The following is a 6,383-nucleotide window of genomic DNA, read 5'->3' as shown; positions in this document are numbered from 1 at the left end:
TTCTCCCAAAACTCCTCTGGATCATCCAAATGCTCTCTAGCAAACTTCAGACGGGCCCGGACATGTACAGGCTTAAGCAGTGGGACACGTCTGGCACTGCAGGATCTGAGTCCATGGTGGCATAGTGTGTTACTTATGGTAGGCCTTGTTACATTGGTCCCAGCTCTCTGCAGTTCATTCACTAGGTCCCCCCGTGTGGTTCTGGGATTTTTGCTCACCGTTCTTGTGATCATTCTGACCCCACGGGGTGGGATTTTGCGTGGAGCACCAGATCGAGGGAGATTATCAGTGGTCTTGTATGTCTTCCATTTTCTAATTATTGCTCCCACAGTTGATTTCTTCACTCCAAGCTGGTTGGCTATTGCAGATTCAGTCTTCCCAGCCTGGTGCAGGGCTAAAATTTTGTTTCTGGTGTCCTTTGACAGCTCTTTGGTCTTCACCATAGTGGAGTTTGGAGTCAGACTGTTTGAGGGTGTGCACAGGTGTCTTTTTATACTGATAACAAGTTTAAACAGGTGCCATTACTACAGGTAATGAGTGGAGGAAAGAGGAGACTCTAAAAAAAGAAGTTACAGGTCTGTGAGAGCCAGAAATCTTGATTGCTTGTTTCTGACCAAATACTTATTTTCCACCATAATATGCAAATAAAATGAAAAAAAAACAGACAATGTGATTTTCTGGATTTTTTTTCTCAGTTTGTCTCCCATAGTTGAAGTCTACCTATGATGTAAATTACAGACGCCTCTCATCTTTTTAAGTGGTGGAACTTGCACTATTGCTGACTGACTAAATACTTTTTTTCCCCACTGTATATATTATTGTAGATATGGACTGTAGGGCTCCTGTCAGGTATATATTATTGTAAATATGGACTGTAGGGCTCCTGTCAGGTATATATTCTTGTAGATATAGACTGTACGGGCTCCTGTCAGGTATATATTATTGTAGATATAGACTGTACGGGCTCCTGTCAGGTATATATTATTTTAGATACAGACTGTATGGGCTCCTGTCAGGTATATATTATTGTAGATATAGACTGTATGAGCTCCTGTCAGGTATATATTATTGTAGATATAGACTGTACGGGCTCCTGTCAGGTATATATTATTGTAGATATAGACTGTACGGTTTCCTGTCAGGTATATATTATTGTAGATACAGACTGTACGGGCTCCTGTCAGGTATATATTATTGTAGATATAGACTGTACGGGCTCCTGTCATGTATATATTATTGTAGATAGACTGTATGGGCTCCTGTCAGGTATATATTATTGTAGATATAGACTGTACGGGCTCCTGTCAGGTATATATTATTGTAGATATAGACTGTACGGGCTCCTGTCAGGTATATATTATTGTAGATATAGACTGTACGGGCTCCTGTCATGTATATATTATTGTAGATAGACTGTATGGGCTCCTGTCAGGTATATATTATTGTAGATATAGACTGTATGAGCTCCTGTCAGGTATATATTATTGTAGATATAGACTGTATGAGCTCCTGTCAGGTATATATTATTGTAGATATAGACTGTACGGGCTCCTGTCAGGTATATATTATTGTAGATATAGACTGTACGGGCTCCTGTCAGGTATATATTATTTTAGATACAGACTGTATGGGCTCCTGTCAGGTATATATTATTGTAGATATAGACTGTATGAGCTCCTGTCAGGTATATATTATTGTAGATATAGACTGTACGGGCTCCTGTCAGGTATATATTATTGTAGATATAGACTGTACGGTTTCCTGTCAGGTATATATTATTGTAGATACAGACTGTACGGGCTCCTGTCAGGTATATATTATTGTAGATATAGACTGTACGGGCTCCTGTCATGTATATATTATTGTAGATAGACTGTATGGGCTCCTGTCAGGTATATATTATTGTAGATATAGACTGTACGGGCTCCTGTCAGGTATATATTATTGTAGATATAGACTGTACGGGCTCCTGTCAGGTATATATTATTGTAGATATAGACTGTACGGGCTCCTGTCATGTATATATTATTGTAGATAGACTGTATGGGCTCCTGTCAGGTATATATTATTGTAGATATAGACTGTATGAGCTCCTGTCAGGTATATATTATTGTAGATACAGACTGTACGGGCTCCTGTCAGGTATATATTATTGTAGATATAGACTGTATGAGCTCCTGTCAGGTATATATTATTGTAGATATAGACTGTACGGGCTCCTGTCAGGTATATATTATTGTAGATAGACTGTATGGGCTCCTGTCAGGTATATATTATTGTAGATATAGACTGTACGGGCTCCTGTCAGGTATATATTATTGTAGATACAGACTGTACGGGCTCCTGTCAGGTATATATTATTGTAGATAGACTGTATGGGCTCCTGTCAGGTATATATTATTGTAGATACAGACTGTACGGTTTCCTGTCAGGTATATATTATTGTAGATACAGACTGTGCGGGCTCCTGTCAGGTATATATTATTGTAGATACAGACAGTATGGGCTCCTGTCAGGTATATATTATTGTAGATATAGACTGTACGGGCTCCTGTCTGGTATATATTATTGTAGATATAGACTGTATGAGCTCCTGTCATGTATATATTATTGTAGATACAGACTGTACGGGCTCCTGTCAGGTATATATTATTGTAGATAGACTGTATGGGCTCCTGTCAGGTATATATTAGTGATGATATCAGAATGTATGGGCTCCTGGTAGGTATATATTAGTGATGATGTCAGAATGTATGGGCTCCTGGTAGGTATATTGTAGTGATAACATCGGAATGGAGTATATAGAGAGATAGAAAAAACTCTGCATCACCATTAAAAATGGAAATAATCTAAAAACTTTATTCAAGCCATATTAAAATCAATAAAAATAACGCCTACAGGTAACAGCTTTATCAGTGATCCACAGCCCATACTGAAAAAAAATTGCAACCTGTGTTAACAGTGAGCTGTATTGCAGGTTGTGAGTTCAGAAGCAGATGACATAGGTACACAGAGATGGATTGCTATGTACAATGTATCTCTATGTTTCTATATTGTACAGTTGAAGAACATATAAGTTTTTTTCATATAAAATAAAAAATACAACTGATAAAATGTAAATTTCTATAACCTTTTCATCCCACCAGCATTTTTTCACTTTAATAACTAGACCACTGCTGTGGAAGTTCACCACTGTTCCTGGTTTTGTCCAACATGTTAGGGCAAGTTAGGATAGGATATGGGTTGAACTAGATGGACTTAAAGTCTCCCTTCAACCTTAATAACTATGTTACTATGTTACTATGTTACTATTTGTGAATAATGGCTCTCACTGTGGTTCGCTAGAGTCCCAAAGCTTTATTTATGCCTTTATAACCTTTTCCAGACTGAGAGATCTGAATTACTTTGCTTCTCATTTGTTCATGAATTTCTTCGGATCGCAGCATGATGTCTAGCTTTAGAGGATCTTTTTCTCTAATTCACTTTGTCAGACAGGTCCTATTTAAGTGATTTTTTGATGGAGAATAGGTGTGGCAGTAATCAGGCCTGGGTGTGGCTAGGGAAACTGAACTCCGCTTTTCAAAGATGTGACAAACCACAATTAAAACATAAAGTAGGGGGCAATCACTATTTTTCCCCATTAGTAATAAAGACCTTCATTTACAAATTGAATTTTGTGTTTACTTGTGCTAACCTTGTCAAATATTTTAATTTGCTTGTTGCTCTGAAACATTTAAGTATGACAAACATGCAAAAGAGTAAAAAATCAGTAGGGGGGCAAAAACTTTTTCACATCACTGTACAGTACAGGGTCACACAGAGCTTTATGAAGTACTAGAAATAGGCCCGATAGTATTGTATCGGGAGTGCGGTGAAATGAACATCTGGCGGGCGGATCAGTCAATGAGCAGTGCCACACGGCTTTGGCGGGGGAATTGAATCCCCGCCCCGCCGGCTGAGCCAATGAGCGGTGCCACGCAGGATTTGAATGCATGCATGGCCCTCTCACCCCCTATCCTGGTAGGCCTTGGGTATAAAAACTTTAATACTATGTGGTAGATATGGGTCTCTAGTGGACAGGGCCTGAATCTCCCCCACTCTCTTAGCTGTGGTAATGGCCACCAGGAATGCAGTCTTCCAAGTGCTGGCTGAAATAGGCATGTCTCCCTCCAGAGCATAGGGTTCTTTACAAAGATCTCTGAGGACCAGGTTTAGGTCCCAGGGAGGGGTTAAATGCCTGCTAGTAGGGCGCAGTCTCTGGATAGCTCTTACAAACCTAACTACCCATGAGTGAGAAGCAAGGGCGTAGTCCATGTAGGTACTCAGTGCCGAAATCTGGACCTTAAGGGTGCTACAAGACCCATATTAAACCCTGCCTGGAGAAAATCCATGACCCGAGGGACATCAGGGACCCCTGCTATGACGTCGGACCTGCCACCTTCCAGACAGACAACCTCTTCCAGATCTTGTAGTAGATAGCCAAGGTTACCGGTTTCCTGCTGGCCTGGATAGTGGATATGACTTGATCCGATAAGCCCCGGGCCTGCAAGATGTCCCGCTCAGGGTCCATGCTGCGAATCTCAGAAGTTCCTGTGAGGCCGGATGGATCAGGACCTGGTAATAAGCACTCTTCAGGTCAAGAGTGCACATCACCGAATCCGTGTCTATGAGATGGACCGTCGACCTTATAGACTCCATCCTGAACCTCTTGTATCTGACCCATATATTTAACGGTTTTAAGTTTATGATTGTGCGTGCTTCCCCTGAAGGCTTCATGATTGAAAATAGGGAGTAGTGGCCCTTGCCTATCTCTGATGGGGAGACCAGAGCTATGACTTCCAAGCTGATTAGCTCCTGAAGGTCCGCAAGCATCGTAGTCTGCTGCTATGGTAGTAGGTGTGATGTATCTCTGGGGTGGGGAAGAGGTAAGCTCTATTCCGTAGCCCTCTGCTATGGTCCTTAGGACCCATTTGTTTTTGGTGACCTGTCTCCAGTTTTCTGCAGAGACTGAGCCTGACCCCGATACAGATGGCGTCATTGCCTTCTAGATCCAAAAAGGGAGCTCTTGCCCCTCCTGCTCTGGTTATAGGAACTTCCATAGGTTTCTCTGCTGGATCTTCCCTGATTTCTATAGTCGGGTTGTTTGCGAGGGGGCGCCCTTCTCCAAAAGGGCTGAAATCTTTTGGGTCTGTCTTCGGGCAACCCTTTTTTGCTATTGGACGCGAACTCTAAGATGTCTAGAGCCTGCCCGAATACTCTGGACCCTGGTGGATTTCATAAGAGGTAGAGAGGCTATTATCTCTGCCCTAGGGGTCTGTCTTGTTGGCTAAATGTACCTCCAATTGTCCCATCCACAGGAACATGGACCTGAATAAAGAGGTGGCCGCTGTTTGTTCTTATCAGGGCCGCTGAAGCCCGTCTCAGAAGAATGTCCGCCTTCTGGTCTATGGGGTCTCAGGCTTGACAAGTCCTCAAATAGAATAAACGCCTTTTTTTTGCGACCTTAGTCACTGGTACGTCAATCCTAGGAATTTCTTCCCACGTTTTGATGTCATCTAGTCTCAGGACATCACTAGTCTACATTCCGCCTCCTTCCATTCCTGTAATATCTTTGTCCGAATATGGTCACTTATTGGGAACACCGTCTGCTTCTGGGATGTAAGGCCCCCAAACATTAAGTCCTGTCTGGACTACGGCTGAGGGACCTATTCTATTTGCATGGTATTACTCACAGCCTGTACCAGTTCTTCGGTATCCTCGACTGAGAATAGGTACTTCCTGCCATGTTCCTGGTTTTCTAGCAAGAGCTCACCCTCCTCCTGCTCTGAGCCCTGCATGTCTGATCCTTCATGTGAGCCTAGTTCAAATTCTCTTCGCTCTGATTCCCACCTAGGCCTCTTAAGACTTGGGCCTGGACTGGGGAGTTGCTGTTGTGCGATAGTGGACAGGGAGGCCTGCAACTCTTCACAGATCAGGGTCCTCATTTCAGACAGGAGGGACAGTTGTTCCTCCCTTACAACTCTGGATGTACAGGGGCCACAGAGGGTTTTGCGTTAAGTATCCGGCAACTTGACATGGCATATGGGCCATCGGTTGGATTTCGCCGAGGCCTTGCCTGACTTTTTAGCCGTGGGTAGGGATGCCTTTAACCTAGATGGCACAAGAATGGGGATAGTCAGGACTAGGAACTGAGTGTCAGGGGTGCGAGATCTGCGCTATGCGCACTTACCCCTGCGTCCTCACTCCTGTCCTCCATGTTACCGCACTCCTTCTCGGGCATCAAGGAGCCTGTCAGCTGCTTGGCTCCCAGCGCAGCGCCTGCATTCGTCAACCTCGAACGCACGCTGCCCTTATCCCCGTGTGAGGTGTCACCGGAGGCGGAC

Source organism: Dendrobates tinctorius, unplaced genomic scaffold, assembly GCF_039654945.1.
Source record: "Dendrobates tinctorius isolate UK_male_01 unplaced genomic scaffold, ASM3965494v1 ptg000104l, whole genome shotgun sequence".
NCBI lineage: Eukaryota > Metazoa > Chordata > Amphibia > Anura > Dendrobatidae > Dendrobates > Dendrobates tinctorius.
Note: the sequence above shows the minus strand (reverse complement) of the source record.